Source organism: Prionailurus viverrinus, chromosome E1 (genome assembly GCF_022837055.1).
Source record: "Prionailurus viverrinus isolate Anna chromosome E1, UM_Priviv_1.0, whole genome shotgun sequence".
In the NCBI taxonomy this organism is placed as follows: Eukaryota; Metazoa; Chordata; class Mammalia; order Carnivora; family Felidae; genus Prionailurus; species Prionailurus viverrinus.
In genome coordinates, this window is record NC_062574.1 from 49,097,250 (window position 1) to 49,120,050 (window position 22,801).

The 22,801-nt window shown below is 57.9% G+C and overlaps 3 long non-coding RNA genes across 13 annotated transcripts; 1 reads left to right on the plus strand and 2 right to left on the minus strand.

Moving 5' to 3' along the window:
- Positions 1 to 1,687: 1,687 nt before the first annotated feature.
- Positions 1,688 to 3,215, minus strand: LOC125152029 (uncharacterized). The gene is made up of 3 exons (XR_007147011.1): positions 3,124 to 3,215; positions 2,748 to 2,953; positions 1,688 to 1,936 (listed from the first exon to the last, which is right to left on the minus strand). It is a non-coding gene; the product is annotated as an uncharacterized LOC125152029 (long non-coding RNA).
- A 9,159-nt stretch (positions 3,216 to 12,374) lies between these two features.
- Positions 12,375 to 20,416, minus strand: LOC125152030 (uncharacterized). Of its 9 annotated transcripts, XR_007147019.1 has the most exons (8): positions 20,360 to 20,416; positions 17,698 to 17,739; positions 17,004 to 17,138; positions 16,087 to 16,662; positions 15,005 to 15,150; positions 13,811 to 14,252; positions 13,113 to 13,687; positions 12,375 to 12,522 (listed from the first exon to the last, which is right to left on the minus strand). It is a non-coding gene; the product is annotated as an uncharacterized LOC125152030 (long non-coding RNA). The 9 variants fall into 9 exon arrangements; XR_007147020.1 differs by having other exon boundaries at positions 13,113 to 14,252; positions 16,087 to 16,462; XR_007147012.1 differs by having other exon boundaries at positions 13,113 to 14,252.
- On the plus strand, positions 13,216 to 17,848 carry LOC125152034 (uncharacterized). 3 transcript variants are annotated; one of them, XR_007147024.1, is made up of 3 exons: positions 13,752 to 13,884; positions 15,696 to 15,866; positions 16,133 to 17,848. It is a non-coding gene; the product is annotated as an uncharacterized LOC125152034 (long non-coding RNA). The 3 variants fall into 3 exon arrangements; XR_007147025.1 differs by lacking the exon at positions 13,752 to 13,884 and adding an exon at positions 13,216 to 13,350 and having other exon boundaries at positions 15,696 to 17,848; XR_007147023.1 differs by having other exon boundaries at positions 15,696 to 17,848.
- Positions 20,417 to 22,801: the final 2,385 nt, after the last annotated feature.

A 22,801-nucleotide genomic window follows, 5' to 3' on the forward strand; every position in this document is an offset into this window, starting at 1 on the left:
CACAACCACGAGGACCTGCTGGTGTCCACTGCGGGACCGAGCCCGTTCAGGAGGTGAAAATCTATGGAGACAGAAAGACAGAACCCACACATTGTGGCTGGATCCTCAGGGAGGGGACTCCGAGGCCAGGAAAGGACAGCAAGTCACTTAATCAAGAGGGGAGGGCAGAGGGTAGCAGTGGGGAGCGAGGACCGGAGGGAGCCTATGGAAATACCTCATTCATACGATTGTCACGATTGTCACCGAGGGCGAACAGAGCTCCAGCAGCAAGTTCCAGGAGACAGAGAGGCCCGTCCTGGAGCCCGAGAGGTTATCCACCAACTCCCTGCACACCCTGGGTGGAGGGCTGCTTCCGGGGCATCAGTCCTCAGCACTTCTGGCCGATGCCTCTACCTAGAAGGATCCTGACTCAGGCAGCGAGTCCGGGCATAAGAGCAAACAGAGGTCAATGTCAAGGGGCTCTGAGTGGGGCACCAACAGGGTCTGCTACACCATTTTAATAGGAAATTATTCCCAAGGCCATGCAGCTAATGGCAGATGGAGAGCCTTCTCCAAAGCCCAGCACCACCCCCGCCCCCCACACCATGAGGATCCCCTGCCCGGCGGTGTCCCCGGTGGGCCTGCTTCTGTGGGCTCCCCACGACACGCAGCTCCCGGGTCAGAGGGCACAGCAGCATTCCTGCTGACTCTCCCGTTGCTCCGTCACCCCTCGTGGCGCCAAGGGATGACATCACAGCACCAAGGTCGAAGGCCAGGGACATGGAGAGAGATTGACCTTGAAAATACTGGTTTTTTCCATTGACACAACGAAGGCCGGCTGGAAGAAACATCCTGGAGAACTGGAGCCCTCACACCTGCTGCCAGGGACTGAAAAGGGGGCACGGCCGCTGGCGAAACCAGTTGAAAAGAATTGAAAACGGGTGTTCACAGCAGCACCATGGACAACGGCCAAAGATGGAAACGCCCCAAAGGTCCATCCACGAAAGAATGGATAAGCAGAGTGCGGCCAGTCCACACACTGGAGTGTTGTTTCGGCCACGGAGAAGAGCGGAGTTCTGGTCCCTGCGGCCACATGGATGGACCTTGGCTCCTTTACGGGCAGTAACGGCCCCTGTTGTACGACCCCATTTGTATGAAGTGTCTAGAGTGGGAGAAATCTATGGAGACAGAGGGCAGATTCCTGGTTGCCGGGGCTGGAGGGGGACCCCTTTATCGCGGGGTTTCCTCTTCGGGGGGTGAAAACGTTTGGGACCTAGGCAGGGGTGATGGTGGCGCAACATCATGAGCGTACTAAATACCACTGCAAGGTATTTTAAATCGTCAACATGGTAATTTTGCGTAATGTGTCTTTTACCGCAATAAAAAAAAAAAAAAATAGCCACCCACCCCAGAAGAAGGGAGAGGTGGCAGTGAGATTATAAACATTTACTGCACGTAATTCAGAATGAGAAACCATGATTCTTTTTCACACCCGGAACAGAGCCCGGGGACAAACCCAAACCAATAATAATAAAATAATAAGACCTAACAGCTGTGGGAATAAAATCGTCTCTTTGGCTCACATGTGGATAATCGAGAGTTAACTCTTAATAAAATAAAACGCAGGAGCAGTGGGAATGAGGATTATCTCCTTAGCCAACTGCCAGAGACCATATTCATAAAATAATGAATCATAAAATTATTTCCTTCATTTTATTGTACAAGACGTAATTGTAGCTGGGCTGTTCCCCAACTTCCAGGGGAAGGTTATTGTCAATCAAGATGAAAAGTGTCATAATTTAAGTCTGTCCCAGCCTGACGGGAAGGTCCATATGGGTCTCTAAGCGAGGCGCGTGGTGGCAGGCACGTGGAGCCGTGATTGACATAGTCGCCGGCAGACCAGCTTCCTCCTGGACCTTCGGGGACCACGTGGACCGGATGGTCACTTGGACGAGTCCTGGAAAAAGATGAAAGAAAGGAGGAGCATCCCCACCCAGCGAACCCTGGGGGGAGAGATTACAGTGACAGAACATGGGAAAATAATTGATTTCCCCTTTTCTCCCCTGCAGCTGCCTAAAGCTGGAACCTTGGGAGCAAATAATACAGCCTGGAAGTCTGGGGGTCAGTTGCATCCGGTTTTGCCATCGCTGCATTGCTGTGGTTGCGTTTTGTTTCTTGTTTTGGTTTTTTTGTTTGTTTGTTCCGTCTGATATCGGGAAGTTTGTTTGGTTTTGCAAGGATGCTTACAGGGGACCGGGCATTAAAGGGGGAACCTGTACTCAGCCGGGGCTCGAGGATGTACTGCCAAAAGGCAATGCGACTTCAGCCAGAGGCAACCCCGGGCGAGAGAGATCCTCGAAGCAGGACGTCCCCGGTACGTCCGGTGTCCCGAGTTGCAGACAGAGCCTCCCCGGAGACTCCCCCAGACATCCCCGTGCAAGACGGGGCAACCCTCCTTCGCCCCTTCCTGGATCGTGTGGAGGCTTACTCTTCTCAGAACGAACAGAACCGGTCCGGCAAGGCACGCACAAGCAAGCAGCCTGTCTCGTCCCCACTCCCTCCGGGTCCCGGGAGGCCGGCCAAGTTTCTCCCGGGAAATCAGAATACTGGGGAGGCTGCGGGAATTTCCGAGGACAACAGCAGAAGGTTGCAGACAGCGCATGCCCACCACCCACACCCTCACACACACACACACACACACACACACACGCACACGCACGCACGCACATTCTCTCCAGCCCTCTCTACTCTCGGGAGCCCCCACACACCTCATTGGCATCCAGTCCCATTAACTGATTGCTTCTCCCGCCGTAATATTCTGGGCTGTTTCAGCAAACCTCCTTCTTTTGTTTCTGCTTCCCCGCTGTCCTTTGGAGAGAGGCCGGTGTTGATTAATATTAACGCTCTGCCCGAACCTCTTTCCTCTTCTCGGCAGAGGCATGGATCAATTGGCATAAAGCAAGGATGGGCATCACTATGGAGGGCGGAAGGAGCAGATGCTGGGGTCTTTGGGTGGCCGAGATTTGATATCTTTTTTCTCCCCCGAACCTCCTGGTCCGCCTGCCCAGACCGGGCTTCAAGCGAGCGGCTGGAGGGGCTTTGCTGCTAGGATGCACTGCTCTGTGCCCAAAGCCACCGAATTACCTCTGAAACAATATGATGATCAGCTGGGCAGGGCCGGGGCGCCAGCCTGGGGTGGCGGCAGGCCCCGGGGTCCCCTGCCTGCTCTCCCTCCCCTCCCCCTCCACTCCTCCCCTCTCTCCTCCCTCTGCCCCACCCCTCCTTTCCTCTCCCCAGAGCTGCTGTAACTGACATTTTCCATGTGACAGGTTCTGTTTTCCCTGCCTCCGGTTGCCAAGGAAACAAGCAGCCAGGGAGCCGTTAGCGGCCCTTTTAAGGGGCCCTGGACATAAACAGCACTTCCCATCATGGGAGCCGGGCACAGAGGTTTAAAAACACAAAACAATACAGAAGAGGGGGCTAACGTGGAAAAAAAGAAGTCGGGGGGGAAGGGTTCCTCCCCCCACCCCCCAACCACCACCGGGTTAATGGGAGAGCTAAGGATGGAAGACAGATCCCAGAGAGATGCACACTCTTCTGGACAAAACCAGCCACCTTCCCGAAAGGTCTGCTGCTCTCCTTGATGTCCAGAAAAGCAGACACCTGGCCCCCAGCCCTGACGTCTTCGCTGAGACCAGAAACCTACTCGGGACTGTGGCTCCAATGAGCTGTGGGGGCGGGGGTGGAAATCCTCGGGCTGAAAAGATGCTTTTCCGGAGGCAGGAGGGGCCATGCAGACCTAGCCTCGGGGGAAGGTTAGGGGTTCTTGCTTCTCAGGGCACCCTTGCTTCTGCATAAATGGGGGTCGAGGGGCAGGCGTTTGGGAGAAAATGGCCGAAGAGCAAGGGGGCAGAGGGGAGGGCGCCCCCTCTTTCAGGAAGCCAGCTGGGATTTGAGTAAGACAGAGACACCTCCTCAAAGCAGCCACTTCCCCAGCCTCGTTGTTTGTACACACGCGTGTGGTGCGTGAGCCTAACCATGGAGGTTCGCGTGAGCGAGTCTCGGTGGACCCAGCCCTCTGCAGGCTTGGGGAGAAGACTGTTTATCTGCAGACCGCCCAAGGCAGCGCCCTCTGGTTTCCCTCCAGTGTCTCCTTCCCCTCCACCCTCACCCCGACCCCAGCACAGGAGTGACAGTTGGCTGCTCTTCACCAGCCTGTACCTGTGTCCACCCAGAAGCCTCTGTCCCACCCACACGCCCAGTTAACCAAGCACTGGTGCACGGATAAGCCGAATTTCCCTCCATGATGAATAATCGTTAGCTACTGTTTGTTCTCTGCTTGTCGCTCCTTGTTTCGACGGCATTAAACGTGTATCATTAAACATCTTTCTATCCTGTTTTTAATGATTTCAAATGCCCTCCCCTCTCTGGGTTTCAGGTCCAGACCTTTCCTCCTGGATGCGCCCTGGTCCTCTACACTCTGTAGACTCAGACCGGAGCTCGCTGTCTCCCACTCCCTTCCCCGGAAGTCCCTAAGTCAAAGCCTCAGGGTGGCCCATCCTCCTCCCCCGCCCCCTTAGCTCGAAGGGACTGTCAGCACATCTGTCAACTTTGGATTCTGTCTCTTGAGTGTTTCTGACCCCCTCTCCTATCACCACCCCTCCTGCTTCTAGCATTTTCCCTGAGTTATGACGGCTGCCTCACCAGCATCCCGTCTCCTTCCTGTCCACCAAGGCCGCTGCCACCCATGGGATCTCTCCTCACACGAACCTGCCCCCACCCCTGGAAATTCGTACTTGAGAGCACCTGATGCAAACTCCTTAGCCAGGCACTCATCACCCTTTGCCTTCTGACCTTGACTCAGCCTCCCGGATCCTTCTCCTGCCTGTGCCCTGGCCCCTCACCCTTTCACACCTCCGTTGCTCCAGCCTGGAAGTTTCCGCCTCCTTATCCTGGCTCTGCTTAGCAACGCCCACCCTTGAAATGCCACCTCCGACCAGAGTCTCACCTGCCCTCCCAGGTCAAATTGGGACCCCCTCCGTGCTGCCCTCACCTCTTCTGTAGAGCCTCCCCTGAGGTCCGGCCCAGGTTTGTTGTGTCCTCGAAGGGCTGAAGACCATTTGCGGGCTGACAATTGACCTACACCCAATAACACAAATGCTATGTGCATAGAGGTGCATATGCCTGTCCTTTCTTTGTCCCCAGGATGGGCCCCTGGAGGGCGAAGACAGACCTCCTTGTAACAGAGAGGCCCCGTGGTAGCATCTTGAACAGCACCCGCACGTGGCTCGCCTGTCCACGCGTAGGACAACGTCCCCGCATGACAGACGATCGTCGAGTTGAGAGGCAAGCCTCCTTGAAATGCCTCTGCTGAACATCTTCATGGTGAAATGTTGGAAACATTTTAAAGCGTTCAAAATGGATTCGGCTTTCTTCATTAACAGCAAGGAGGAGGAGGAGAATAACACGTGGTCCACAACCCCACAACCCAGATGCCCCTTTCAGATGTTTCTTGAAAAGGAGCAATTCCCCTTAAAAAGCGAATTCACAGCACGTGTTGAGAGATGGTCAGTCTCCAGACACAGGGGAAGCGGCCCGGGATTGTTTGCAACGTGGCCCAGCGGCGGGCGAACGGACTGAAGCATACGCGAGAGGGGACGCCGGACATGGGCAGCGGTGGCACTGGCCCGAGGGAGGGGTGTCCCCAGAGCCTGAGCCGGCTGGGGGGCGGAAGGAGACAGCTACCAGGCAGGGAGACGGGAGCGCTCAAGTTTCTGCATCTGGGAGCCAGAAAGCTGCTAAGTGCACAGCGTAGTTGGGGAAAATCTCACTTGATCAAGACAAAGGAGGCTGAAAAGAGGCAGCCAGGCGACCCTGAGAGGTTGTGAGTGGCAGGTAAGCCGGGGAGGGCAGGAAACACTTGCGTTGGGCAGAGGGCTCGTGAGTGTTTCAACTTCATGTTGTTATGCTATTTATAAATGGTTTTAAACCTCAGGACCGTCGCAATAGAACCGTTGTGAGATCAGGTGCAAGAGGCCGAGGGCCCGAACCAGGTCGGGGACAGGCGTGCCGATGTGAATATGCACACCCGACAGAGGCCAGGTGCAGTGTCTACCCCCGGGACCAGGCGGCTCGGAGGATGTGGGGAGGTGGTGCTGGGACAGCCTGACCACGGTGTGGATCGCGTTGGAGGAGGCCCTCGAGGACCAGCCACCAGTTCCCGCCTCATCATCTCGCGGGGATTCAGGCCGGGCCTGGCCAAGCGGCGGGCAATCGGCAACTTCTCCTGCGATGCCCAACACTGTTGAATGACAGAGCGAGTGAGTTCTGAGTCGGTGGTTTGGGGGTAACCCAGAGAGTCTCTGGGGCCCCAGCCACCCTTTCCCGGCGGTCTGCTCCTTGGGCAGAGGCTCGCTGTGGGGTCCGGCTCGGACCTGAAGCCCCCCTCCCCGGGTGTCTGTGATGGGGCATCTCAGCACAAGGTCTGTGTGTGTGCTGGGGGGTCAGGGTTGTCCCGTGGGCCTCCCGAGAATGCGAGGCATCCAGAGAGGGGTGAAACCGTCTGAGCTGATGACGCAGGGATTACGAGGGCCCACCCACCTCTGTGCATGATTCCGACCCCCAGAAACCTCCTGCTTTCTTTCCAGGAGCAAAGGCAACTGATCTGTCACGAATGACGAGTTCATCCCAGGAGGCTGGACCGATCCCGGGTCCAGGCGGCCGAACCCCAGGGAGAGGATTACCAGGCGTCTCATATGCGTCACCGCCTTTAATTTGCTGGAGAGCGTTCCCCCCCCTTTCAGTTTACTTTGTCCTCTCAGCAACCCTGCAAGACAAGCAGGGAAAACCTGGCTTCACCCTCCCCTTATGTGCGTGATGCTGTCTCCACCCATTACATGCATTGTCAAATGATAATACAGGGAAACTGAGGCCCAGAAACGTTAGAGCAGCTGTCCAAGGGGCCACAGTCAGGCCAGACCCGGTGCCTTGTAACTTCTGAGTTGAGACTCTTCTTGGACAACAGCGCCTCCCGGAAGGGTCCTCAGGGATGGTCATGGCAAAGATGTCAGTGTAGACGCCGACGGTCTGGTCACAGATCTGTGCTTCGTACGCTTACAATGCATGAGGTGGGCGGGGGGCGGTGGGGGTGGGGGGTGCCAGGAACTGACTGAGGAGGACCTCCGAAGCCAAGGGCAAAAGTTTCAGCTTTTCCCAAGAGCAGGAGGGACCCGCCGTCTCTCCAGCACGGGGTGGTCGTGGTGAACTGGGTGCCCGGGAGACCATGCGGCTTTTTCGGGGGCCTGAGGAGTCAACGCGAAGGAAGCCACGCTCTTTGACCTCTGCGGGTGGTACAGGCTTGCCCTGAGCCAGGCCTACGTCCACAATGCCCCGGGCTCCAGGCCATGCCAGCCACCCACCAGGACAGGGAGCGCCACTCTGCTGCTTGGGGAAGTCTAAGGATGTCTCCTTCTCCAGGGTGTCTCCATCCACGGAGTGTCTCCATCCCTGGGACGCCCCCATCCATGGGTGCCTTCATCCCCGGAGAACCAGGAGACCTTCCGTCTCTTTCCTTTCCTGGATCAAAGAACACTGGCTGGCCGGCCCCAGCCCTAGGTACTGGATCCAAATTAATTGCCTTTGTTACTTTAACGGTGCAAGCGTCCCTCCAAATCTTTTCCATGCAGCAGATTCGTGTATGCTGCTAAAAATATGAACACTGACTCACAGCTTCTGAAGATGGAAGACAGAAAGAACTCTGCGTGGCCTCTCTGCTCTTTGGAGTCAGGCCAGGGTGCCAGCACGGGCCGAAGGCCTGAGAGCAAGCAGGAGCTCGCACACAGCTTCAGAAGGGGCAGAGGGAGAGAGAGAGAGAGAGAGAGAGAGAGAGAGATGTCCAGACGGGACCGAGGGGTCTGGACAGGACCCAGGGCTCCGGGCTGTCAGCCACACCCTCAGGGCACAACTCTGCAGTTGCCAAGAAACCTTTCGCAGCATTTCTTTGCGTCCTTCCTCTGCTCCGCTTCTCGGGGTGTTACCTTGTGAGAGGGGTAGATCTCAGTGCTTGTTTATGGTCTTTTGTGCCACTTCCACCACCGTCCAGCTCAGACCAGCCTTGCAGCCGCCGTGAGAGCCTCCCGGATAACGCCCGGATGCGTCTGAGGGTCCCTGATACACTGGACCCTCCGTGTGGCCCCCGTGGAGAGCGGGCTGCTGGAGAGATCCACAGGGCACCAGCCTCACCCAAGATGAGCAAGACGGGGCCGTGGCCACCCCTCCTCTCCTGACGCCCCAGCCGGCCTCGAGCCCGGCACCCTGCCCTGGGAACGCCTTGCACCCTTCTGTCTCCACTCTCGCCTCCACCCCGGGGGCCGAGACGCAGCATCTGGAAGAAATGAGACTCTGCCTGCAATTGGCAACCGGCTCAGGCAACCTGTGCTTCCTCCTCATCTAAACGAGGGCATTAGCAGATGCCCCCAAAGGGGATGTGAGTTAAGGGAATGCAAATACGTAAGACCGCCCGCCCGATGCCTGGCCGGAGAGGCGCGCGTGGTCACGGATTAACGCGCATTGTTAGTTACTGTGTCCGACCCCGGCTCTGCTCTCCCAACGTGGGACCTCACTTACCCCATCCCCGCCCCACATCTGGGTCTCTGGCCCCTCTCCTTCCTGGGCCCCTCAGGGCTCTGAGTCATGGACAGTTGGCTGAAAAGCCAACTCTGTAAGCCCTCACCCCTGGGAAGCAGCAGCTGAAGAAAAGAAAGCCTTCAAGAGAATTTTCTCGGCAGCCAAGGCCCTGCGATGAATCAGGATTCTTTTCAATCCCTGACTTTATTCCAGGAGACCCCCTCGGGGTGCAGAGCCGGCAGGAGCAGGCACGCGGAGGACCCGGGGGAAAGGAGCCGGGTCTGTGCTGAGGAGTAAGGTGCTACTGGGTCCCCATTGGGCTCTCAAGGAGATCTGTCCTGCTGTGTCTAGAACTGACGGGCTAGATGTCCCTTCCCATGCATGAGCACCCCCCCGTGGAGTCTGCCTCCTCCTTCTCCCTGAGGCATCCCCCCCCCAACACTTAGCCTCCTTGAAAATCGTCTACCCAACTGTGGTCGGTGTGGAGCAAGGGACAGGGAAGGAGATTTGGGGTGGGGTGGGGCCCTAAAACAAGAAGGTGGCCAGAGGTGGCTGGCCACTGGCCCACCTGGGGCCAGTGCCTCCGTGCCCAGCGCCCCGGGACCCTCCAGCCCTGAACAGCCAGCCGTGACAGTGTCCGCCCTCAGGTCAGAGCCGGCTGCCAGCTGCCCCCACACCTGCCCCCTCCTCGCTCTCCCCTGCGTGCGGTATCGGCAGAGCGCGGGGCAGCCGGGACGCCCGGTTCCCCGGGACTCTCAGTCACGGCAGGCGCTTAATGACCAACTGCCCCACCATGCCTCCAAAGCCCTGGAAAGTGCTGGAAGGTAGCTGTTAGCAGCAGACCACATTAAACAGCGAGCCGATACAACTAGAGACCTGGTTGGGTGTGCTCAGTACGCCCGCCCCCAACGCTGCCACACATGCACCCCCTTTATGGGAGCTGCGCACGGCCACCTTGATCCATAGGCAGCTAATTACCCTGCAGCCGAGCCCTGTGGGGGAGAGGGGAGCGGGAAGTGGGAAGGAAAGCCCGTAATTAAACCTTTGAGTGCCAAGTGTTCTTTCCATGTTGGAGACTGATTGAACCGAAAAGGAGGAGGGTCCTACCAGAAGGTTAATTCCCGAATTGGCCACCTCTGGTTTAACTTGGGAGTTAAGTGGGACTTTTTTTTTTTTTTTTTAAGATGGTGGCCTGTTAGAATTTTATTTTTATTCTGCTGCCTGCCACAACGTTCCCTCTTCGTGTCCTTCCGGGTCAGGTTGTTGTAATAACGGCTCCAACTTGCTCCTGCCTGCCTCAGTCTGTGCCCCTGGGTGGCTCGCTCTGAGCTCAGCCGCCCGGCTGGCTTTGCCAACGAGAGATGTGACGCAGCGCCGACTTGGGAAGCGCCCGTGGCCTTTGGAACCCCGGGACCACCGAGGGAGAAGCCCAGGCTCACCTCCCCGAGGCTGCGAGGCCACGTGGGCGCTCTCAGCCGGGACCCTGAGCCCAGCCAGCCTGCCGCCTGCCTGACCCGCCCGGCTGATCCACAGAAAACCGAGAAGTAACGAACACGGTTCTCAGCCACCCAATCGGGGGGTCATTTATTGTCAGTCACCTAACCTGGGGGTCATTTTATTCTTTTTTTTTTAAGTTTACTTACTTATTTTGAGAGAGAGAGAGAGAGAGAGAGAGAGAGCACGAGCAGGGGAGGGGCAGAGAGAAGGGGAGAGACAGAATCCCAAGCAGGCTCCACACCGGCAGCGCGGAGCCCCACGCAGGGCTCGCTCCCCCAAACCACGAGATCGTGACCTGAGCCAAAATCAAGAGTCAGATGCCCAACCGACTGAGCCACCCAGGCGCCCCCATATATAAGATTTTTAAGTGGCCATACACTCTGGCATAGCACTGTCCACGGTGTGCCCTCAAGTATACAAAGTTTAAGATTGTTTAGTTCAGTATTGTTTGTCACAGTAAAAGAAATTTTGAGCAACTGACCGTCTGTGCCCAAACCCAAGGCAAACCCAAGTATCCAGTGAACCAAAGGAAAAGACGCGAAAAAAAAGGTGTCCTTTTAGCAACCAGGTGTCCACGTCCCCACCGCGTCCCCTTTGGGGTCACAGCACGCTTTTCAGAAGGCATCAGGCCACCGGACATTTTATCCTGGGCCACGGGGGCCCCCACCCTCCCCCTGAGGACAACGCCCCATCGGGTTATGCTCATTCATCCTGTAGGGGCGCATTCGTACTTCCCACGGGTCGTCACTTGAATTGTATTTTCAGTCACTGCTTAAAGCCTTGTTTACAACAGCGTTGATTGAAGTCTAGTCCATGAAATGTAAAAGAATACCTGTTTTTTTAAAACAATATTGCCTCGTATCAAATCATACACAAGTGTCTATCAAGGGATTCCCTTACTTAGTTACGATGCATCCGTACAGTGGAAAACGATACCGTTTTTATTTATTTTTTTTTTAATTTTTTTTTCAACATTTATTTATTTTGGGGACAGAGAGAGACAGAGCATGAACGGGGGAGGGGCAGAGAGAGAGGGAGACACAGAAGCCGAAACAGGCTCCAGGCTCTGAGCTGTCAGCCCAGAGCCCGACGCGGGGCTCGAACTCACGGACCGCGAGATCGTGACCTGAGCTGAAGTCGGACGCTTCACCGACTGCGCCACCCAGGCGCCCCACGATACCGTTTTTAAAAAAGAACGAGAGGGGCGCCTGGGTGGCGCAGTCGGTGAAGCGTCCGACTTCAGCCAGGTCACGATCTCGCGGTCCGTGAGTTCGAGCCCCGCGTCGGGCTCTGGGCTGACGGCTCAGAGCCTGGATGGAGCCTGTTTCCGATTCTGTGTCTCCCTCTCTCTCTGCCCCTCCCCCGTTCATGCTCTGTCTCTCTCTGTCCCAAAAATAAATAAGTGTTGAAAAAAAAAAATTTTAAAAAGAACGAGATAGGGGCACCTGGGTGGCTCAGTCGGTTGAGCATCCGTCCGACTCTCGATTTCGGCTCAGGCAGTGACCCCAGGGTCATGGGATCGAGCCCCATATTGGGCTCCATACTGGGCGTGGAACCTGCTTGAGATTCTCTCTCTCTCTCTCTCTCTCTCTCTCTCTCACTACTTCTGACCCTCCCCGGCACTCGCTCATTCCCCATGTAAAATTAAAATTTAAAGAAATAAAGAAATAAAAGGATGTGGGGTTCAAATGACCTGAGCCGAAGTCCCATGCTTAACTGACTGAGCCACCCAGGCGCCTGAAAAGTATCTTTATTTTAGTAGCCTCCACACCCGACGTGGGGCTTGAACTCACAACCCGGAGATCGAGAGTCAGATGGTCTACGGACTGAGCCAGCCAGGTGCCCCTGGTAGCCTGTTTCTTGATTTGGGTTCAGGTTACCCCGATAAGATCACTCAGTAAAAATGTATCAAGCTGTGCATTTATGATGGGTGTTATTTTCGGTCTGCTCAGTCTGTACGTATATGAGGCTTTAATAAATGATTCACGTATGGGGCGCCTGGGTCGCTCAGGGGGTTAAGCATCCGACTCCTGGTTTCGGCTCAGGTCGTGATCTCCCGGTTCCTGCGTTCAAGCCCTGCGTGGGGCTCCGAGCTGACAGCGCAGAGCCTGCTTGGGTTTCTCTCTCCCTCTCCCTCTGCCCCTCCTCCGCTCGTGCTCTCTCTCCCTCTCTCAAAATAAATAAATAAACTTCCAAATAATTAAACAAATGATCAACGTATAAAAACGAAAGCGAAAGCACAAGGTTTACGAGACAAACGCTAGAGGAAAAGCAAATTTTACTGCCAAACACACAGTAGGTTGCGAATCCTTTTCCAAAGCGTGAGGAACTCCCGGAGGCAAGGCTCCAGATTCCCGACTTTTCTGGCTTTTCTCTAAGCAATGACTCTTGGGTCTTCGTACAATAGACCTAAGTGTTTTCCTAACAAACAAAAGGAATACGTAATTATTATAGCAAGTTTAAGTACAGAGCCTGTTGCCCCCTGGAGGGACCCCACCCGCACTTCCGGATGCCCTCGCCTGTGCGTGCACACGCACGCACGCACGCACGCACACTCACTCATGCCCTTGCAAGCGCTTGGGGGCCCCTCCCGGTTCAAAGGGCGAGCAATGAAAAGCAGAGGACTGACTCTTCTTTACCCAGCTGCCACTTTTATGGGGCCCAGGCCCCTTCGGGTGACGGAGAGAGGCGGGGAGGCACTGATGAAATCTCACAATGACACTCGTTAGAAACAGCAGCCGGGAACCTCCCACTTCTGGAGGCAGCCCCCCTCCTGCCCACCTCTGCTGCAGGGGAGCGGGGGAGCGGCGCTAGAAGTCCCCGTGTGGAGGAGGGAGGGAGGGAGGGAGGGAGGTTAAGGGAAGGTCATCTCTCTCCGTCTCTCCCTGTCTCTGTCTCTCTCGCGCGCGCTCTCTCTCTCTCAGCCCCACCCCTGCTGATGGGGTAAGGGGAGCGTCTGCGCGCAGGGCAGTTTGGGGTCACAGCCGGCCCGGCGTCTCGTCTCGCCATACCTCTGGCCTCTCTGCACCGCCAGTCCCTTCTCCGGTGCCGGCCTCAGTCCCCACATCTGTGAAATGGGATGTGTACATCATCCGCCTCCAAAGGGCGTTTTCAGAGCATCCCATGGCAGCGCTCGCGGTTTGTAAATTGTCACCGGCTGCGTTGTAAAACATCACGGTGTCGGAAAGCACAGTTTCTGTTAATGGAGAGACAGAGAGACAGAGAGACAGAGGACAGATCCCGGGAACGGTGAGTGTCGCTCAGGACGCGTTCCAGCGTGAAATGATCTCTGTGGCCCGAGGAACAGGAGGGGACAGAGAGAGAGGGAGGACCCAGAGTCAGGGCGGTGGGGGGGGGATCTCCAGGCGGCACCGCCTTCCCGCCTGGCCGGCCCAGCAGATCCAGAGCCGGCCCCTCTCCTCCTGTACCCCCTCCAGACGTTTCCAGGAAGGTCTCGGTTGCCATGGGAACACCCGTCCAATCACTTTGCTTGCAGAAAATCACTTATCAGCCAACTTGGTTGGAACACATCTCTTCTACAGAGCAAAAACCACCTCTTGGGTGTTCACCTCCCTCATAACCGGAGCTTTGAGGGAAGAAATGGAAAAGCAGGCAGGGAGACTCAGGCTTCAAGAGAGGGGGTCCTCGGGTCAGAGGCGGGTTCGGGAGGGAAGCGCGCCCCCCCCGCAACCCCCCCCCCCAAACACACCAGGGATGGAAACGGGCTCTCTGGGCGGAGGAGAAGGTGCTCACGGAGCGGGGTCGTGGGTATGAGAACCACAGGTAGGTGAGCCGTGCCCAGTGCAGAGCCCTGATGGGGAAGGGAGGGAGGTGGGCGGGGCAAGATGGGGAGGGTGCCCTTCAAGGAGGGTGCTCTTGGCCTGTGCGCGGCGGGGAGAGCTCAGTCACACTGGCACGTGGCGGACGCAGGCGGGATGGAAAGCCAGGCGACCAGCCGGGAGGCAGGGCCACCATCGAGGGGAGGTGGGGAGGCCTGAACTGATACCAGTGGCGAAAAGCACAGGGAGCGAATCGCGGGTGTGGGTCACGGGGGTGGGGTGGCGGGACCAGAGCTCCGCCCAGTTCTCAGCTCTGGGACGCCCGAGTCCCGAGTCCCGAGACAGACTTCACCAGGATGACAAAGGGCAGGCCTAGAGGAAGGAAACGAGGTCAGGAGGGGTCACGCTGAGGAGGGGCGGGGTTGGGCCCCACAACCCCAGGAGGCCGACCGGTGTCCCGAGCTCCGGAGCCAGACTGCCCAGGTTCCAGCCCGGGCTGCTGCTCCGTGGCGAGCCGTGTGGCCTTAGGCAAGTCAGCGACCGGCTCGGGGACTCAGTTTCCTCCTCTGTAAGATGACACCCACCCTGCTGAGGTCAGTGGGAGGGGCCCCAGGGGGCAAGCTGATATGCCCTTTTTGTGCCCAGGGCTCCCGGCCGGAACCCTCCACCGCTTCTGCCCGGGCTTCGCCAGGCCAGTGTGACCGGGTGGCCCCCTCCAGGGAAACCACCCTTCCCCCACCCCCTCCTCGGCACAACTGAGGCACAGTGGGGTGGTGAGCTGGTTTCACAAGAAAGCAACCAAAGTCGCAACCAGAAATGGGTGAAACAAGTCCTGGGGTCCCTGGGGGGCTCAGCGGGTTGAGCGTCCGACTTCGGCTCAGGTCGTGATCTCGGGGTTCGTGAGTTCGAGCCCCAGGTCGGGCTCTGTGCTGACAGCTCGGAGCCCGGAGCCTGCTTTGGATTCTGTGTCTCCCTCTCTCTCTGCCCTCCCCCGTTCATGCTCTGTCTCTCTCTCTCTCTCTCTCTCTCTCAAAATAAACAAACAGTTAAAAAAATTTAACTTCAAAAAAAAAAAAGAAAAAAGAAATGGGTGGGATGAGAAACCGTACGGAAAGTGAAAATACTTTCGGGAATTCTGAGCCCCGTCCAGCTCCACACCAGGTGCACATCCTCCGGGGACATCAGGACAGCAGTGAAGTAGGAAGACGATGTCATTGACCCGAGTTGTTGTCTCCTCCAGCCCCAGGGGGATGGTGTCAGGAGGCGGGGCCTTTGGGAGGCGGTCAGGTTACGAGGGATCAGTGTCCTTACGCAGAAAGAGCCCCCATTCTGCGACCCGAGGACACAATACCGGCTATGAACCAGGCCAACCACCCTCCGGAACCGTGAGAAATTAATGTCTTTTGGCTGTAAGCACGCGGTCTGGGGTGCTCTGTTAGAGTCGCCCAGACAGGCAGGGAGGGCAGACGGGGCCGAGTCCCCTCGGCAGCTCAGTGCCTGCCATCTGCCATCTGACCTCCCCCCGGTGTCTCGTACCCAGCTTCCCTCCTCCAGGACTTGCTCCTTCTTCTTTTTTTTTTTTTTTATAATGTTTATTTATTTTTGAGAGAGAGACAGAGATAGAGCTTGAGCGGGGGGAGGGGCAGAGAGAGAGAGGGAGACGCAGAGTCCGAAGCAGGCTCCAGGCTCCGAGCTGTCAGCACAGAGCCCGACGCGGGGCTCGAACCCATGACCCGCGAGATCATGACCTGAGCCGAAGTCGGACGCTCAACCGACTGAGCCCCCCAGGGACCCCAGGACTTGTTCCTTCCCTAGGAATCGGCAGACTGGTGACCGTAGCAAGGAAATCCCCCCACCACCCAAACTTAGGGCAAACAAGCCGGCTGCTCTCCCCCGGTCACTTCCTCCCTCCCGGTCCGGGAAAAGCCCACCCTTGCTGCACCAGGACCGACCCAGCTCGGGGAAGAACAAGCCGCTTTGACAGTGGTGAGCCGAACTCTGGTTAGCGCTCTCCCGCCAAACGCAAGCCCCCGTCCCCGCACACAGGACAGCACTGCCCTGTGCGTGTCCCTGTGCCCGTTCTGGCCTTTGGGAGCTCGCACGTGGAGGGTTTGGTCCTCCCCGCCATCGCGTCTTCGTGGGCGCTCGCTGCGGGATGCCCTCCCCCCGCCTGGCACCCTCGCCTTATCCCTCTGGGCACACTGACCGTGCCCTAATCCCGGGCTGCCTCCTGGGTGACTTCCTGGGCACAGAGACCATGTGACTCCCAGATGTCCTGCTCTCTCCATGTTGCGTGCTCGTGCGTGCACCTGCCATTGAGTGCCTCCTGGCTCTTGGGACCGAACAGTCAGGTCTCCGTCCCCTCCTGGATCTTGGAGGACTCCGATGGAATGACCCACCAGCAGACACACGGCCTCCCTCCCAGCAGAGCCAGAATGAGGTGACTGCGCTGTGGTGAGCTCCCCGCCAGGCTCCAAGTTCCCCAAAGCCGCCGGCCCCGCGCGTGTTCCTTCCCTGGTCCTCGCCCCGTGCCACGCACGGCGCCCTCACCTGCGAGATGCTCCGGAAATGCACGCTAGCAGCTGAAGGAATGAATAAACCCCCCAAATGCAATAAACTTAAAAATCTCACGTCTCAGGTGTTCTAACTCTCCCTGGCGGCCGGCGATCGTCGGCCAGGGCGCAAGGAAAATGGTACGTGTCTGGGTCAGAAGACCTCGAGGCTTCGGCCAAGACGCGGTAGGGCCGTCATGGCCACTGGGGTGCCAAGTGGAATAATCTGCCTGCAGAACCGGGCAGGGCGAGTCCGGGCATCAGGGGGGCAGCGGGGAGTGGGGGAGGGGCTGAGACCGCAGGACAGGTTGGGGCAGAAGGCCCAGGGTCACTCCTAAGCAGTCAGTGGTCTGGGGACCGTTTGACTGCAGCTCCATTGGGGTAGTCCCAACCCCGCCCCTCGCAAGCCCCCCCCACATCTGGGACCACCCACTGAGCTGATGGACTTCCACCCCCCCCCCCCAGGGAATTCCCAACTCCTAGACCAGCTGGGATCCTTTCTGTCTGTATCTCCCTCCTCCCAGGACAAGGACCTCACTGCTGACTCCTTGGGGCCTTCAGTCCTTGGCACCTGCTGGGGACGACCCCCCGGTCTTCCAGGGACTCGGGTGCTCCTCGAACACCCGACCCCCATTTCCCAGGCCACGAGACGGTCTTCTTCATTCCTGGCAGGGACGGAAATCTTGAACGCTGGGGCTTTCCAGACCTGTATTTGAAAACCAGAGCTTGCACCTAAGTGACATTTGGACACGTCTACCTCCCGGGACAGAGATTTCCTGTCTATTCTGTGGAGACGATGCGACCTCGCCGCCCCCCCCCCCCGGGACAGACACATGGACAGACGCGCCCGACCCCAGGGACACACACCCTCCTGCTTCACCTGTTGCCTTGGCCACGACCTTGCCCTGTCCTTGACACGGGGAACAGCTGTGGCCTGAACATCGGTGGCTCAGCACGGAGCCGGTGCCAACAGCGGCCCTCGGAGGGAACAAGTGTCCCCTCCCGCCCCCAGGAGCAAAAGGACGCAAATACCATGGGCATGAGACCCTCGCCAGACCCGAGCAGCCCGCAGGTGCCAGGCTTCGGCTACAAACTACCCTGTTCTGATGAAGGCAGGGAAAACCTCCAGAAGGGAAAAGAGCGTTCATTTTCGAGGTGGCGTTTTAGGGCAAAGCTCTGTGGAGCCGTCCCGGCCTCTTCATGATTTTGCCAAAAAGGAGGGCTGTTTTGGTCCGCCCTAAAGCACGCGCGGGGCATCCTCTCACCGGATACCTATTCCGCTCCAGGGAGAATGAATCTCTTCCTTTCTAGAACAATACAAAGGTGGGTAATTAGTGTGTAGTCATTAATGGGTACTTTTAGAGGCGTTGAGCAGAGTTCATAACATCATCCTGAATAAATCTGCATTTAACTGAACTCCGTTTTTTCTCTCTTCTGTGATTTTTTTGTTGTTGTTGTTGTAGCTGTAATTATTTTAAGTGAGATTCTCCCTAATGAAAACAAAGAACACTGTATGTGGGAGAATCGGCTTCTGGGGAGGCCACGGGTGCAGCGGCACCCCGTTTCCTGCCTCAGCGCCCAGGCCCCCGGGGCCCTCCGTCTCCGGTGGCTTCTGCCCTCCGTCTGACAGCAGGTGCAGGCGGGTGGGGGGTGTGTGCACATGTGTGTGTGCGTGTGTGTGTCTATTTGTCTCCGTTCCTTTATTGCCCGGATCCAGAAGGATGGGGTGGTGCACAGGAGAGATGTGATCCGTGAGCCAGGAGCTCTGGACGTTTAGTCTGACTCTACAATTAACCAGGGGAGTGACCTCGGGCACCTTGCCCTCCCTGTGCCTCGGTTTCCTCACCTGTAAAATGCCAGGGTCTCTCAAGGCCTCAGCTCAGTCAGGCAATGCCGGGTCCTCGGGGACTCCCTCAGGGTTGTGACGTGCACTCAATGTGTCACAAGGGGGAGCAGGTCCTGTGTCCCCACCCTCCACAAGCCACTTTCCAGAAGCTTCCACCAAGCATGGCACACAAACAGGAGAATACTGGCAGGTCCCGCCCTCTGGGTACTTAACATCAGGACTTGAGGGACAGAAGGGCGGGCAGACAAAGGCTAGGGGATGACAAAGCCCACCCCGACCTGTGCGGCCGCGAGTTCTGGGTCTTCAGACTCTGCCCCGCCCCTCTCGCTTGGGCAGGAGCCTGTCCCCTGGTGAGTCCCCTCTGCGGGAGGCTCTGGATACCTTGGCCACTTAATTCTGACTTGGCAATTTTCATGTCTTACGTTCCCAACCACAGTCTCCATGTTGCTAAACCCCCTTCTCTCAGGGCCCCAACCTCTGGGTTTCTTTCTGCCCCTAACCCCAAGCTACTCGTGGGCCCCTGTTTCTTGGAAGCATCTTTCATTGGACGGATTTTACGCTGAGCTTTCCCTAATGCTACCTGGCCCACTCAGGCCGCCTTCCCTGGCAAACACAGGACTGGAGGTGCACAAGGAGGTGTTCATTCAGGCCTGTCTGATGGTTCCAGGCAGCAAAATGGTCCCACCGCCTGGGACTTCCCAGGCCAGACTTTTTTTTTTTTTTTTTGAAAGAGAGAGAGAGAGAGAGAGAAAGAGAATGCATGGGGGAAAGGGACAGAGGGAGAGAAAGAATCCCAAGCAGGCTCCACACTCAGCACGGCGCCCGATGCGGGGCTCGATCCCACGACCCTGGGATCAGGACCCGAGCCGAAATCGAAAGTCAGACGCTCCACCCACTGAGCCACCCAGGCGCCCCTTTAGGCCAGACGTTTGAATGGTTCTTTCCGAGGGGAGTCGAGAGGCCAACGCAAAGGCCTGCGCTAAGAGCCGGGGGAGCTCAGAAAGAAACCAGTGGGCGAGGAAGCTCCAAGCGGGGTCCCAGGGACGTGGTCAGAGAGCAGCGAGCTCTAGGATTATACATGATGCATCGACTACCCTCGGATTTAGGGTTCTAGCTGTGCCAGAAACAGCGCGTAGGGTGTGCCTTCCCGGCACAAAGAGGGACGGTCCCTGGGACAAGGTCCCTCCCTCGTCAGCACGGGCCCAGCCTGCCTCTCCCCGTGTCACCCCAGGACCTTTGCTCCCAGCGGCCGGTCCCTGGGAAGGAACCGTAACTTCATGGAACGCAAACCATGGTGTAGGCCACCCTGTGGCCGTCTGGAGGGCCAGCGGGGCTCAGGTCAGCCGAGGACTCAGGCCTGCTGGACCCTGTGTCCGGAAGGACGGGTCCAGTGCCCACCGTTGCCGGTCCCCTGCCCGCCCTCGGGGCACCGCTCGCGGGAGCCAGGCCCTCTGTCCCCGTCCCTGGCCACAAACCTTTCCTCCCTGGGGTGCTGAGTGGCTCAGGGGAGGAAAACTCCACCCTGATTTTTCATTGTTTTTACAGAAAAGTTAGTTTCTGCCAAAAGGAAAAAAAATTAAAATGGGAACAGCCTTCTTCCCCCCTGAGAATTGTTTTCTCTTCATTAAACCCTCTGGTCTGGCTTGGCCGGCCACCAACCCTGGGCCAAGGAGATTTTTCTCCTCTTTGGCTGAGGAAGCCTCCCCCTCCCACCCCCCCCCCCCCCCCCCCCGCCCTTCTGTGACGGCCCAGGGCCCCTCCGCTTGGATTGGAGGCAAGAAAAGAGGAGAGACGAGCCGGGAGGATCCGGTGGGAGGGGAGAGAAAGAAGGGAGCGACAGGCAGGGGCCACTCCAGACCCCAGACCATCTCACCACCCCCCCCCCCCCCCCCCGCCACAATGAGGCCAGCCGCTCTGGACACGCAGGTTAGGGTTCTGGTTTCGAAAACCCCATCCGTGAGCTTCTCCAGCCCCGAGGCCTCAATCCCGGAGTGTGTCCCTCTTTCCCGCCATCTACACCCGACTCCCTCTCCTTGGAGACGTCCCCCAGATCCCAGCTCCCAGCCCGCCACTGCGCTCACCATTAAACCCCGCTGAGCTGTGGGTGGTGTATATTCCCTTTCCGGTTTCCTCTGACTCACATGCTGGGCGAAGGGGGGTGGTGGGGAGCAGCCCTCGGGGGTGGGCCTTCTCTTGCCCCTCCTGGGAAGATCCTGGGGTAACTAGGTCTGCATGCCCCCCACCCCAGCTCGTGGCACCCCCGCCAGGGCCCAGCCCCGCCCCGGCCCTCGAAGCCGGGCCCTCTGCCCATCTGTCCCGGGCGGGCTGTGTCCGTGAGCTCGGCTCGCTGCCCCCCGCGAGGTCAGAAGAAGGGGTAGGAAGGGCACCCGGACCAACGGCGATCGAAATAACAGTTCCTCCACGCACGAGGGGAAAATCCACCTCCTCCCGTCACCTCCGGAGAACCCCAGGGAAGAGGGACAAAGGCTGGCACGGCTTCACATAAGGGCACAGGGTCGGAGATGCCCACGGTGGCCCATCCACGTCCCGGCAGCCTTTCACTGTGGCCTCACCCACCGGCTTCCCAGCACCAGCACCTGACCTCTCCCTTGGCCGTGAGCACAGCAGAGCAGGAGGGCCGGGGGGCTAGCGCCTTCCTCCCAAGAAGGCAGCCCATGGTCAAAACCCCACGAGACGTGGCGGCGACGTGCTCCGGCTCCCCTGGGTCATCCGCCCCGGCGTCACACACCCAGTTCCACATTGTGTCCCAACAGCCCGTCATTCCCCACTGCCCTGTCGATGGGGAAAGGCGATGCCAGAGCACCCCCCTTTCCCCGGCCCCCATTCACACAAACCACACAAATAAGGGGACTGCTCAGCGGTCAGTGCCCTCTCAGTCAGCAGTGCCATGGGGCTGCCTCAGAAAGCTAATAATACCGTCTCCGGCTCCATTATTAAAGGTATTGTCCCCTGAAGAAGGGAGGTGATTATAACTCACTGTCCTCCACACTGGCCTGACATCCTGGCCTCTTATTTAGTTTTGGGTCGGGGGGAGGTGTTTGTGCAGAGACCAAGCTAGTTTTCTGTGAACTAACCAGGAAGGGAAGGGATCTTGAATCCAAGCGCCTTGAGAAATGGTTAGGACCGCAGAAGACAAACGCAGGGACAAAAGCCGCTGAGCAAGAATTCTGAAGGTCTGTGCTGCTCCAAAGAAAAGAGACTCGGGGCGCCTGGGGGGCTCAGTCGGTCCAGCGTCCAACTTCAGCTCGGGTCACGATCTCACAGTTTGTGAGTTCGAGCCCCACATCAGGGTCCGCTCTGACGGTGCGGAGCCTGCTTGGGATTTTCTCTCTCTCCCTCTCTCTCTGCCCCTTCCGCGTTCTCTCTCTCTCTCTCTCAAAAATAAATAAATAAACTTTTTAAAGAGTTTTACAATTAAAAAAAACCTTTTTTGAAAGAAAAATAGACTCATTCTTGTGTGGCCCCGAGTGGCAAAATTAAGACGAGGGGCTGCAAGCCCCGGAAAACAGATTTTTCAGCCTCAAGATGGCAATGGCTGCCACCGTAAAGTACTGAACTCCCCGTCCCTGGAGGCATTCAAATGCTGGAAAACCAGTGTTGGGGGTACGACCAGCAAATTTATCATTTGGCCCCATGGACCAGCTAACGGACTACAGCCCCTTTGATCTGACATTTGATAACATTCTTGAACATCAAAGGGGGGGGGGCGTTGCACAAGATGCAGGAAGGTGGGCGGGGGTAGCAGCCTGTCTCTTATCAGCAGGTGACTGGACCGTCCCCCACAGAAGGCAGCTCACCCCACATGTCTTCCTCCTCACCCTTGCTCCCTGGGGCCCCCCCACTCCACCCCACCCCCAGCAGCTTGTCAAAAAACAGCAATCTGAAAAGTCCCGTCGGGAAAGTCTGGGAAACAGCATTTTCCGTTTGTGGCAACGCGGAGTCGGGTCGGACGCCCCCTCGACGTGGTGCCCCCGCCCAGCTGGCCTGTTCCCGCCCCTGAGATCAGATGACGTTTTGCTGCTCATCACTCCCCCCAGGCTGCCCGACAGAACTGCAGGCCGCGCCCCTTGTCCCTCCGACGGCGACCTCCCAGCTGCCCTCCTGTCCTGGGGAGGCATCTTCCCTGGTCGGGCTCTCTGAGCAAAACCCCAGGCCCATTTGGAGGATCGTGTAGGTGGTCGAGCCTCCTCGAGGACCCGGGGACTCTCCCTCCTCCCCCTGAGACCACCCCCCCAACCCCCGCCAAGGCATTCCTGCCCAGGTGTCTAGGACCCCAGGAAAGGAAAGCCCGGTGCTCAGCGCTCCTCAAGAATGGATGCTGCTGAGGCCCGGGCGCTGTGGCAGCTCTACTGTGCGCTGAGGAGGGGCCCCGGGCTCCACTGTGACCGGCCTCTTCTAGGACAGAAGGATGGCTGACCGGGGGTAAACCGAGGGAGTAGTGGAAGGGTGGTCCTGGTTCCCCGTCCTCTCCTGCCGGCCCCTACCACCCTCTTGCCGTCCAG